The sequence below is a fragment of the Orcinus orca genome, chromosome 21 (assembly GCF_937001465.1).
Source record: "Orcinus orca chromosome 21, mOrcOrc1.1, whole genome shotgun sequence".
In the NCBI taxonomy this organism is placed as follows: domain Eukaryota; kingdom Metazoa; phylum Chordata; class Mammalia; order Artiodactyla; family Delphinidae; genus Orcinus; species Orcinus orca.
This window is the reverse complement of record NC_064579.1, coordinates 3,290,744-3,304,515: the sequence shown is the minus strand read 5'-3', so window position 1 is coordinate 3,304,515 and position 13,772 is coordinate 3,290,744.

Below are 13,772 nucleotides of genomic sequence, written 5' to 3'. Positions count from 1 at the left end.
GAGTGTGGGACTGTTGTAAGATGTATTATCATCTTACAGCTTGGGAGGTCAGAAGCCTCTCTGGGCTACAATCAAGGTGGTAGCAGGGCTGCGTCCCTCCGGGAGGCTCTGGGATTCTCCGCCATTTCCAGCTTCTGGACGCTGCCCACATACCTTGGCTCCAGGTCGCCTCCTCCATCCTCAGAGCCAGCAATGGCGGGTTGAGCCTTTCTCCTGCATCCTTTTGATCCTCACATCCGGCCTTGGGGACAGACATGTATCCAACTCACCTCTCCCCAGGGCCTGCACCAAGTAGGCTGCTCAGTTGCAGATGGGCATGGAAGGTGGGCAAGTTGGTGAATGTACTGGCCGATTTCCGGAGGAGAAGAGAACTTCCTGCAAATCCTGCGTGGGCACTGACCCTAACACAACCCTGTTAAAAACAGGGTCTGGGGGCTTCCCTGGTGGCGCAGTGGTTGAGAGTCCGCCTGCTGATGCAGGGCACACGGGTTCGTGCCCCGGTCCAGGAAGATCCCACATGCCGCGGAGCGGCTGGGCCCGTGAGCCATGGCCGCTGAGCCTGCGCGTCCGGAGCTTGTGCTCCGCAACGGGAGAGGCCACGATAGTGAGAGGCCCGCGTACCGCAAAAAAAAAAAAAAAAAAAAAAAAAAAAAAAACAGGGTCTGGTACCCAGAAGGCCGGGGTTCCTGAGAGCCTCTGACAGCACCTGGGAGTGGAGGAGGGGCAAAGAGAAGCTGGAGAGGGCTCCGCAGGGTGGGACCTAATGCCAGGTCCTGGCTCAGAGCCCCGGGCTTTGCTTGGACATCACAGAGCAGGGAAAATGGTTCTTTAGGAAAGCCCCCCTCTGGTGATCCAGGCAGTGAAAGTGAAGTGACACAGGCTTCGGAGGCCCGTAAATCGCTGGGATTGCTTCCGAGGATGGGGTGGGGAAGGCCAACGGGGACACATTCCCCAAGGAGCCGCGAGCCGCCTTTCTCATGGGTTTGGTATAAACGAGGTGCGGGGAGAGGATGAGTGAGCACCCGTCAGGTGTGGTGACCACACATGCGCTTTGAAGGCGCTCACCCCCTGATCTCCATCCACGGCTGGGGGGTCTCCTCTCCTAGTCTCCCTCCGCCTGAATAACGCACCGCATCCTAGAGGCCCTGCTCCCCTGAGCTCAGGCACACTGCCCCCCGGTCCCTAGCCCCTAGCCCCAGTAGTGAGCTGCCATTCTTCAGTCTTTCCCAGTTTGCAGTCTACCCACATTATCGCCTTTGGACCTCACAAGAAGCCTCTGAGCTGGCACAGCAGCTCGTTATTCCCATTTTTCAGAAGAAGACCCGGAGCGTCAGAGCGGTGGGACCGCCACCAGCAGTGCAGTTTTGAAAGAGGGAGCGATGGAGAGATAGGTCTGAAGCGTGGGCAGGTATATGAGGGGTCTTCCTGTGAGTCCTAGAACCAGGGAAGAGCGGGATGGAGTAGCGGGTGCCTGCAGGGGTCAGAAGTGGGGGCTTTGGAACTGCTGCTAGGAAGGGTGACCCGGCCTGTCCTGGGTTGCCAAGGAGACTACAGAGCTCTGTGCAGGCAGCATGTGGATGCCCAGAAGAAATGCTCTAGGGGAGAAAAGACTGGGAGCCATGCAAAGAAGGGGGGCTCACTACACCTGGGAGAGAGAGAGAGAGAAAGAGGGCTGTGTGAGAGCTGGTCCAGGATATGAGGCAGGAGTTCTGTGTACGGTCCTCTTCAGGGTCTGAACACCTTGAGAGTTACGTGGTCTTTCCAGGGGGGATATTAAAAATTTTAAAACCCATTATGGCACAACTGATCAGATTGTATGCCAGACAGAAACCACCTGTGCAGCCCTACAGGCGTGCCAGCTTCATCCCAGCACTGGGACGGTTCCCATAGAGGCGTGAGAAGATGCACCATTCCCAGAATGCATCAGGCCAGCTGTCTTCCCAATCGGTACCCCAGACTCAGCTCCCCATCTTCTCTTGGCTGGCCACTCCCCAGGGTCCCCCTGCTAGAAGTGGCCAGGGCAGTCCTCTGCCCCTGTGCACCATGACTACCCAAGCAGCCCTCCTCAAATACTATTTGCTTGTTTACATGTCTGGAGCTCCTCCAGAAGCTTCTTGAGGACAGAAGCGATATCCTTTTGGTCCTTGTATCTTCCGTACTCAGCCCACTGCCTGCCATGTTGTAGACACGGGATCCCTGAATGAGATGGGTCCTAGGACCCAGCTCTGAGCAGTAAGAAGTAAGTGCAGGTTGGTAACTGGGGCACCCTGGAAAGCATTTTAAAACAGACAGCCTTAGGAAATTCCCCGGTGGTCCAGTGGTTAGGACTCCATGCTTCCACTGCAGGGGGCCTGGGTTCGATCCCTGGTTGGGGAACTAAGATCCCACAAGCTGGGCAGTGGGGGGAAAAAAAAAATCCAGATAACTTTAGAAGGCATGCACCATGACCCTCCCTCCACTCTTCTGCCTGCCTGGAATTCAGATGTGATACCAAGAAGTACAGCAGCCATCTTGCAACCATGAGACCACAAGCATGAGGATAAAGGCCCACACACTAGAGTGGAGGGACAGAAAGATGGAAAGAACCTGGATCATAAGCAATGACCTGAGTGGCTTACCCTGGAATTCCTGTTGGGCGGGACCTATAATCTCTCTGCCTCACTTGTTGAAATCCAAAGTCATTTGGGTTTTCTCATTCATACAGATAGAAACAAACCTAAGTGATACAGGTCTCTCATTTAGAGGCTCTCACAGCAGACAGGAAGCTCAAAGGCTGAACATTCCAATTTTTACTGTCTCCAGGGACATTACTATTCACAGTGTGGTCCCCAGACCAGCAGCATCAGTAGCTTCTGGGATCTTGTGAGAAATGCAGAATCTCAGGCCCCACCCTGGACGTATTCAATCAGAATGTGCATCTTAACAAGGTTCCAACATGCATATTATGCATATTTAAGGCTGAGAAGTACCATCCTAAGAAACCCATCCAAGGCTAGGAAGTTGCTTTGTCTTTCTCCTGTTTCAATTCCGATGGCTGCAAAAACAACCTATTTCTAGGTGTCAGTGGATTTGTCACACATGGGCACCCACATTGCTCTGCATTCCGCGATGTAGCAATCAACTGGAAGGGGCTTACGGATCCCCACTTTTCAGAAGAGGAGAGTAAGTCACAGAGAGGCTCGTCAGCCACCCCAAGGACAGAGCATTCAGACAATCCTTCAACAATGAAATCGAGCTCACGGGCCGAAAGGGCGGACAGGCAACTCTCTTTCTTAAAGGAAGCAGCGCTGCAGGGGTGCTACAAAGCAAAGGGCAGGCAGTACAGAGGCGCTGCCCCTTGGCATCTCTGAGGCTGACTGCAGCGGCCGGGGGCAGACAGACCCCGCTTTCTTCCCCATACGCTGCCATATAAGCAGCTGCGCATCTGTAGGCTTCTGTAATCTTCCAGCAGCTCCAAGCTGTATCATATTTAATATCTGTCGCTAGACAAGCATGGCCTTTTACGGGTCCTTCTAACACTTACAGTGTTGCGAGAAAGCCATAAGCCCCAACCCCCCAGGAAAGCATAATTTGTCCATCAAACCCCTCTGTTCTTGATTTTTAACTGTAGTCTATTAACCAAACTGCTTAAAACACAGTGTAAGCCCCATCAGTAACAGCTTCCCCAGTATAGCCTCTCAGCCTTGGAGTGCTTTCCAAGTTCTGCATGAACTCCTTGGGTATGAAAAGTTTTCCAGCCACGTCGGTCCATAAATATATAAGCGACCACTTCCTGAATTGCCACATAATCCTTACCACTATCACTTATGTTTTCCTTTATTGCCATCATCATTGGCGCCTTGACAGGAGAATAAAATACTCTTTCTGGAGGATGAAGTGCTCTGCATCCTGCATAATTTTAACTCACCCACAGTCCCAGATTGGGGGCTTTATTTCCATCTCCACTGCAAGGAAATTGCCTCTTCATAATCAGTGGGGATTTCAGATTGGGGGTTAATTCCATCCTCTCTTTTCTCCTGACATAAGCTTTGCCTGAACTGAGTCCTGTGGGGAAGAGAGGTCTTCTAAGAGGTACCCCCAGATCCCTAAAACCATAGAGATGGGAAAGAAAGACACACATCAGAGACGGCTGAGGGGGCCAGTGTACGCAGAGCAAAGCTGGGGGGAGTGGTGGTAGGAAGAGCGTGGGTGACGGGTTGTCACACTCTGTCAGGACAACATGCTTTATCCTGGAGTTGCATCTGCCCACCTATTGTCCAGCAACTCAGGGAAACCAAGGGACATGCTAGGAACTCGGCCCCAGAACAAGCCCCCCAGAACCCCGCCTCACCCCCACTGTGGTTTGCAGCACACAGAGACCCCATCTTCCTCAGGTCCATCGTTCTGTCAAGCTGGGAGACAAGTCTCTCTCTCTCTCTCTCTCCCCACGCCATCATTTTGTCCACCCCCGACTATCCTAAACAAGGAGGCTCTCAGCCTCGTGATACCGCCCCCAAAGGTCGAATGGTTGCTGTCACAAGAATAAGTACACTTGTAAAAGATTAAAGGGGGTGGCAGGGAGGAAGAACCAGGTGGTGCTGAAGTCCAGAGGAATCACACTTCCAAACCTCTGTCTTGTTAGGAAAGACCTAAACCAGCAGACCACACCCTGCCTTGCCTCCTTCCTCCCCTGGCTGAGGTCCTTTCTAGCCCTCCAAAGTGAGGGGAAGCCTGGGATGGAGGCCCAGCTTTGCAAAAACTCAGGGAACCAGAGGTAGTCTCCCCAGACTCACACAGACCCCTTCTCTGTGCTTAAAAGGGCATATATGATAAATGTGTCAGCCCAGGCTCTCCGTCTCCAAGCCCTTCCCTCCTTATCTTTCACACATCATATTTCTCTTGCTTCGGGCATAACTGACCTTGGAACCAGAGATCTGTAGGCAGCTCAAAACAAATCCGGTGACCCCTCTTGTCCTCGGAGGTGGAATGTTCTTGATGGGAAATGGATTGCAGAGGAGAAGGGGCTGCTTGATTGGTGACTGTGCCCTGCAGAGCAGGGGTGAGGGAGACAGGGCTGGACCACCAGGGCGATGTGCCTGGCTCCGTGGAAGCTCCCCACCTTTCCACTCCCATCCAGGGCTCGCTTCCTGGGCTCCTGGCTGCTCTCAAGACCCTTTCTTTCCACCCGAGGGGTTCCAGATGGGGTGCCTCCCCCCCCCCCAGTTTTCCCTGGGAGGTGAGGCACCCATGGCCCCAAAGGCTGCCTGAGCAGCTCCAGCTCTGGGGGAGGGGCGTCTGTGGAATGCAGCCCTCTCCCCACGCTCAGAGGCCAGCCCAAGGGGCACAATAGAATACATTAGTCCCACAGCCCTTTCAGCTCTGCCTCTTTAAGAACAATGGCGGCCACTGAGCTGATTTTTGCCAAATGACTGGCTTTAGTCCATTCGGAGCAGAATGGAGGCCGCCAGACAAAGTCCATATTCAGGGCTTCAGAAGGGGTTGGCTAATGGGCACCAGCCCAGGCTACTTCCTGGGACCCACTCTCAAAGCATCCCAGTGGCCAAGAAAGAGCCCAGCAGCTGACACCAGCCAGCCAAGCCCAACCCCATCCTGGTCAGAGCCACGCTGCTCCTGAGACAGGTGACCACGCTGCCACCCTGAACACAGGCAAGGCAGATTCTCTGTTTAATTTGAGAGTCCTGGGACCAGTGGTTAACTCCAGAACAATCTTAAGTATTGCGAGTTTTATTTAGGGAAAACCAGCTTGGCTTCTGGAAGGGAATGGTGCCGTAATAACATCAACTCTGTGATGTTAGGAGTCTAGTTTTCCAGCCTGACCAAGCAGAGGGACTTACCTCTCGGTCTCTCTGAGCCTCGGGGCCTTAATTTGTGAGGCAGTTGGGCGATTTAGGCTCTAGACCCCTTCAAACCTTGAAATTTTATGTAGAAAGAAAACTCTGACCATGCCTCCTTTACTTTACATCTCATACTGCGTTAGGAGCTCTGAAAACACCAGAAAACCCAGAAGCCCAGGGCAAATATTAGTGATGATTATAACCAGCAAAGATCAGTGTGAAAAAGATCGGTGTGAAAAGATGAATGTGAAAACAGCAAAGGCACCACCAGAGATACAGCTGTTTTGAGGTGACTTTGTTTTTTTTTGTTTTTTGTAATTTTTTGGCCGCGCCGCGCGGCATGCGGCCTCTTAGTACCCTGACCAGGGATCGAACCCGTGCCCCTTGCATTGGAAGCTTGGAGTCTTAGCTAGTGGACCCCCAGGGAAGTCCCCGCTGATGTGATTTCTTTTTTTATTCTTATAACAACTGTGTCCAAATGGGAAGAGGAGAGAGCCACCTGGTTGGCAGTGCGGACTGGGTGCTACCGTGTCGCCCTCACCAGCCCTGCCTTCTCCCAGCTCCTTCTCTTCTCTGCCGTGGACATGCTCTGATCCCCCCCGGGAAAGATGCACGACTCGGCCATAAGCTTTGAGCACTTCTCTTGGCATTTTTCTTCTTCGCTACTGCATTTATCAATATGGAAGATACAAGAATTTTGCCTAGATTTTTTGGTGCACCTGAGAAAGTCATTTCAAGCACCCAAAGCTTAGGTATTGAAAATGGGACATCTCGGGAGGAAATATGTCCTGCCAGTTCAGCCCAGACATCAGCTGCTCTGGGGGGTCTTCTCTATTTAAATTGCATCCAGCCCTTCCACAGCGACCACCCCCTTTTCCTGCTTCAACTTCCTACCCACCTCTTACGCTCTTCTAACACCCACATATTTTTCTCATTGATTTTGTCTGTCTCCCTCTATACCATCACCAACGCTTCCCAAGGGCAGAGATTCGTATCAGTTTTGTTCACAACTGCATCTCACAGAACAGTGCCTTCGTCCCTAGAAAGCACTCAAGAAGGAGACACTTGCTGAAAGAACAAATGAACTAATGATGAATGAACGAATGAGTGAATGAGGAGAATATAGGCTACAAACCTATCTATAGTATGATTCAAATTTTGCCGAGGACTTCCCTGGTGGCGCAATGGTTGAGAGTCCGCCTGCCGATGCAGGGGACACGGGTTCGTGCCCCGGTCTGGGAAGATGCCACATGCCCCTCCTCGGCTGGGCCCGTGAGCCATGGCTGCTGAGCCTGCGCGTCCGGAGCCTGTGCTGCACAACGGGAGAGGCCACAACAGTGAGAGGCCCGTGTATCGCAAAAAAACCAAAACAAAACAAAAAAAACAAATTTTGCTGAAAGACTGGAAAGAAGAGAAAGAAGTGAGTGATACAAAGTACTGTACATAAAATAGATAAGCAACAAAGATTTACTGTAGTGCACAGAGAATTATACCCAGTGTCTTGTAATAACCTATAATGGAATATAATCTGAAGAAAAAACGAATCACTTTGCTGTACACCTGAAACTAACACAATGTTGTCAATCAACTATACTTCAATTTAAAAAAAGAAAGGAGGGAGAGAAGGAAAGAAGGAAAAAAGACAGCTAAAAAACTGAAAATAACTACACTGAAATGCTCATTGTCTCTGGTTGTTGGAATCAAAAGTGATTTAGGGCTTCCCTGGTGGCGCAGTGGTTGGGAGTCCGCCTGCCGATGCAGGGGACACGAGTTCGTGCCCTGGTCCGAGAAGATCCCACATGCTGCGGAGCAGCTGGGCCCGTGAGCCATGGCCGCTGGGCCTGCGCGTCCGGAGCCTGTGCTCCGCGACGGGAGAGGCCACAACGGTGAGAGGCCCACATACAGCAAAAAAAAAAAAAAAAAAAAAGGGATTTAAACTACTTCTTTTGGCTTTTCGTCATTTTCTAAAATGTCTACAATGATCATATATCACTTTGGGGGAACAAAAAGTGAAAGTATAGATATTAACTTTAAAGTAAAAAGGATAGGCAAAGAGAGCAGCATAACTATTTTTCTATAACTATTAGTCCCAATGACATAGGTTTTTAAAAATCCTGCTTCATTTGAAATGTCAGGTAATTATTGCAAAAGATTTCGTGTGGGACGGGGTGAGTGATGGCTCACATGGGGGATAATTGCCCCCATTGTCCAGTTCACGATGCATATAGAGTCATATCTGCATCTTCCAGACCACACAGAAGTGAAGGCTGGTGTGAGAACTCTGGGGCCAGTGATCAATCAACAGGTATTTAATGAGCTCCTACTACGTGCAAGGTTCTTGCTGGGCATCCTTGCTCACTCCTGTGCACGTGCCCTCCTCACTGCCCCCCAAGACCTCTCGCTACCCCTGTCTGCTTTGTGTGGACTGCCTGTCCTCCCGGGGCATCCCAGGCCCAGTCTGGATATCTTTCCGTTGCGTTCTGCATCCCCTAAGGAAGAGACTCTGAGCTTCGTCCACCTGCTCTAACTCTGGGCAGCAGCAGAGGAGGGTTTGAAGCAGGCTCGGGGGTCATGCAATGGTCCCTGGGGGATGCGGGGCCTCTGAGCTCCCTCCCAGCAAACTCGCCTCGGTCCCCTCCACCCTCCCGGCCACTGCCAGGCATGGCACAAGCTCTGCCCAAGGTAACCCACCCATGGGAAGGGGCCAAGAGGGGAGCCTTGGAAGGTCATATGCCTGTCATATCAGGAGAGCATTTGACAGCTGCCCTTTCCAGGCTGCAGGAATTCATCCTGTAATCGCTTGCCACGCAAAACACACCTTTCCTTTCCCATTTGGACTGGACTGTGTCCCGGGAGGGGAGGGCTGGTGAGAACTCTGCCCTGCGCACACGGGGGACCTGCGTTTCCTGTGGAGTCCTGGGGGTGTTTGTTCTGAGGAAATGCTGCACCCGTGGGGTGTCACCCAGCAAGAGAGGGGAGGCAGAGAGCCGGGGGTTCGGACATCGGGGAGCGTGTCTGGGCATGTGGCGGGATCCTGCAAGGCTGGAGGGATTTCCTGCCAAGCTAATGAGGGTGCTGGCAGCACACAGCCATCACTGCAGGAATCCTGGCTCTAATTGGGATCTAGCCTTGGCTCCTGTGGAGGACGGCCGCGTGTGAGGGCTGGGGCCCGTTCTCCCCAGGAACTTCCTGCCCTGCCTGTAGGGCCCCTGCAGGGCACAGCCCCGGGACACTCTGCAGCCTGTCGCCAGACCCCCCAACTGCCCCTCTTCCCTCCCCTTCCCTCCACATTGAAATGCTTTCCATAACCCACGCAGGACACCTTGACCTAAGTAGACGTGGCTAGAGAGACCAGCTTCTCTGCAGCCCCACCTGAGTGCTTTGGGCTCCTGGCCAGCCTCTGCGCCGCCCACTTGTCCGGGTTCTGACGCCCATGTGTGCTGCCTTCCTTCTTCCTTCCTACAGTCTCCTGCAGATGGAGAATTTCCACCAGGAGGAGAAGAGCGCGGCCGGTGCTCAAGCTGGACCTCGCAGCCTGGGGGACCTGCTGTAAGGGGGAGGGAACCCCAGGGCTGGCGGGGCCTCCAGGCTCCAGGGAACATTCTCCAGAAGGAAGGACGATTCCCCACCTTTCGGGGCATGACCAACCCTCGATCAGCCTCTTGTCTTGATGAAGTTATTATAGTTCTGGCCTTTTGGTCGTTCATTCAGCTACTCCGTGCTGGGTGGGGAGCGATCAGGGCGAACACGAGGCAGATCCACTCTCAAGGTAGCCCAGCCTCCTGGAGACCTCATTTGCCTGTCCGCCAGCTGAGATGAGATTCAGATTCTGACTCGGTGAAGATCTACTCAATGCCTTCTTTGTGTCAGACACTTTGACAATCATTTATACACAGATGAGCGCAGTAGAACCTCAGCAAGTCTGGGAGGTAAGTTAGTTCTGACGAAACTGAGGGTGAGACATTAAGAAATTTGCCCAAAGTCACTCAGCTGACGAGCAGAAGGACCCAGGTGCGGGGCTCAGAAAATCTTTGACACGGCACAGTGGCCAGGGGGGTAGGGGTAGGAGGAAGGGGGCTACTAACTGAAAAGATTAACGCATCAAAATGAGCCCCGCGTTAGGTGACAGGTCCTGTGCCACTGGTCCGCACTGGGCCACGTGCACCCAGGGGTCGAAGGCCCTCGCTAGGCTGGGTGCCGCTCCACGCCCACTTGCCAGAGGGGCTGCCTCATCCCGCCCCAGCAGAGGACCCCTGGCACTTTCCCGACAGCTGTGGCTGCAGCGCAGGGGCCTCCTTCCACGAGGGGCGCGGAGGTGCACGTTCGGATCGGCGTTCCAATCTGGCCTCCTTGTTCCCGTCTGTCTGTGTCTCTGTCCTCCTTTTGAAAAAGAAAGCAAGGTCTCTATTGTATCCCATTGTGTACTGACGGCCCAAACGCTGTTTTTTTCCACCCTGTCTCATTAAGATGGATGGGGCTGCTGCCTTATTAATAATTGGGAAGGTTGCCCTTTGTTTCCCTTTCCTCTCCTCACTAACGAAGCCTGCTCCAGTGGCTCCATAAAGAGCCTTGCAGCCCCGGGCGCACCTGTGCCCTGCGTGCATGGCACTGGCTGCCAAGGCACGTCTGCTGGCCAAGCCTGAGAGCCGCAAACGTACCCACCACACCCAGGGCTCTGGAATCCCAGGAAGAAGGGCTGCCGCCGTCCAGCCCCAGGGAGGCTGCTGGACCTGCCCGGGGTCACCCACAGCGTGGAGGTGAGAACCCCAAGCCCAGTCCTGGATCTGCACCGCTCCAGCCTCTGCTCCGCTCGCTCTGCTGCCCTGAGCATCTCTAATCCTCTGGCAAACCGGCATTTTCTAGGCACTGGGACCACTGTAGTGAACAACGCCTCAAGTTGCCTCCTTGCCTGGCCTTCCCGTAGTGAGACAAGAAAAGAACAAACACACGAGGAAGCAAGATGTTAAGGAATTGGGAAGTGCTGTGGGGAAAAAGTCACACAGGGTGACTAGCTCTGAAGGGCTGAGATCAGGCCGCTCTGAAGAAGTGACATTTCCCTGGAGAGCCGAATGCAGTTAGGATGGTTGCAAGCCCCCAGCAAGAGGGCAGAGCCCTCAGGGTCGGGACTGTCACGTGTGAAGCAGTGAGGGCCCCGGAGGCGTTCCGTCGTATGGGGCTGATATGTAGCTGGACTTGGCTGGAGACTTCAGGAAAGAGACGGAACCTACCTTGGGTTACATCGGGGCTAGGCTAAGCGGGAGAGGAGGTGGCTGGACAGTCTGGGAGAGGGAAGCCTGGAGCTGGGGCAAAGCTGGGGGTGGGGAGAGGACCACCAGCCATGAGTCAGGAGGGTGCAGGCACAGGGTCCGAAGTTTCTCTAACCAATGGGTCTGGGTGCTTGACCCCCTCCCCCTCCCCTCACTCGCAATCCCACCTCTCTCGTTCCAAATGGATGGGACCCGATGCCCCAGGCTGCGGCTGCTGAGCCCAGGGGAACAGCGAGGAGCAGGGGAGATAGGAACATCCAGGTGGAGGAGAGCTCCACTGGAGAAAGGTGAGGCCTCACCAGCTGGTCAGTTGGTACAAGCCGTTGGCCGCATGAATTACGTTCCGGGCACAAGTTCAGACTTCACCAGGCCTGCCCTTTCTGCCCCTTCTGCTGAGAACATAGGTGTCTGTCCTCGGAAAACACTGCAAAATTCCTCCAAGGGCACAGAGTCCCCTCCGTGAATACCCTACCCACCCACCCCCCCAAAAAAAAGCAGGAAGGAGAAAAGGGAGAGGTGATATTTGCTTCTTGTAATGCTACTTGATTTTCTTCAAGCTCCTCGGACTTCTTTTATGTCCTGGGCTCAATAACGAAAGCGTATTCACCCAGCCGAAGACAAGGATCTCTCTGCTTTCAGTGACGTCCCAGTTTGAGGGATTCTGGCCCCCAAGTCGCCGCTCCCACCCCCGCCATGTCAGGAAGATTAACGCCCTTTCTCCAACCTGTGAATGGGAGGCTGGGCTGTCACTGACCTCCAAGAAAAGGGGGCCCCCGCACGTTTGCATGGGACTGAGGGAGCTTGGTTGAGTGCACATACACACACACACATGCACCATCCTGGGATCCACCAGGGGAGGCTTTATTCTCCACGCCGTTTTCGGCTGCATCAAAATTTATCATGGACCCCAAGTGGAGGAATTAGGTTGATTCTCTAGTACATCTGGGGGCCGGCGGGTCCCATGGGGAGGGGACCCGGGCTCGGTCTGCTTGAGTTAACCTCACAGATTTGGTGAGCCTCCACCGTTGCTTCTTTTGGTCCTGCTCCCAGAATTTACTGATGAGAAGAAAGGAGCAAATCCCAAGAGCCCTGACCAAGTGCCACCCGCCCTGGGCCCACGCTCAGGGTCTGCCCTGACTCCTACCTGCTCTGTTCTCCCGCCCCAGGGTCTGACTGGCTTCTCTCCTTCTGACCTCGCTCCTGGGGTCAGGTTTTAGAATGGTCTTCACACCTCATAGCCCTGCAGTTGTAACACAGATGCTGGAGTCTGGCTAAGTCTGCCCCCCGCGGCTCGCCACCTCCTGCCCATCCCCCAGATCTCCTTCATTTGATTTGTAACACTACGTATATACGTTTCTGAGCATGTTTCCTCAGCCTAAAATAGTGAGGATCCTAGTAGCTATCTCATCAGGGTGTATGAATGCATTTAAAGGAGGTGATGCCTTGAGAAACGTAACGAGAACATTAGTGATGCTTCTTCTTTGCCGGATTCCAGGACCCTCTGAGCAGCTACAGCAAGAGACTGAGGTGTGTTCTTCTTTGTTCCCCAGCCCCAGCTCTCCAGCTTAGACATTTGCACACTCGACAAGCTCATTAAATGTTTCTTAAAAATACTCCAGACCCATCCAGTCCTGGGTGCTGATCCCTCAGAAGCCGGCAGCACACAGATTTGCTGACCTAAGGAATCCATTCACCCTGAAGGTCAGGGACCCAACAGATCTCCATGTTTTCCCCTTTCCAGGCAGGCATGTACGTGCCAGGGACCTTGTCGTCCTTAAACCAAAAGAGGGCCTAATGACGCCCACTTATGGCATTGGCGGGGCAGGGATAATTATCGTGGACAAAATACCTTTTAACACTCTTTAAAGTATTGTGAGAAGTAAGCTCACTGCTCATTTAAAAGGGCAACGATGACTGGTGATTGCCAAGGGGGAGGGGGTGGGGGAGGGAGGGAGTGGGAGGCTGGGATTAGCAGATGCAAACTATTATATAGAGGATGGATAAACAACAAGGTCCTACTGTACAGCACAGAGAACTACATTCAATATCCTTTGATAAACCATAAAGGAAAAGAATATGAAAACAAATGTTTATGTGCATAACTGAATCCCTTTGCTGTACAGTAGAAATTAACACAACACTGTAGATCAACTGTACTTCAATAAAATAAATTTTTTTAAAAAAGGACTGTCATGGGACTTCCCTGGTGGTCCCGTGGTTAAGACCCCCCGCTCCCAATGCAGGGGGCCCAGGTTCGATCCCTGGTCAGGGAACTGGATCCCACACGCGGCAATGAAGATCCCACGTGCTGCAATTAAGACCTGGCGCAGCCAAAAAAATTTACAGAAAGGAGTCACGACTGAGACACTTACAGCCCCCGGGCGATGCTTCTCTTTGTCACTGACAAAGTTTACTTGCGGCAGACTCCGCCTCTCTTTGACAAGTTCTTCTGGTCAATGTTTTTCTTCCATGAAGGCGACCCATCACTTAGTCATCCGGCCGTGCCTCGCGGGGCTTTCACGATGGATCCTCACACGAATGGGAGTGGCCAGGAGTGCCGGAACAGGAGGGAAGTGGCTGGGCCCTCCAGGTCAGGGAGTGACAGTGGGTGTGGACTCACCCACTGGGCGCTGTCCCTGGCGGCTGTGTGTCGGCACCGCTCAGGACAGGC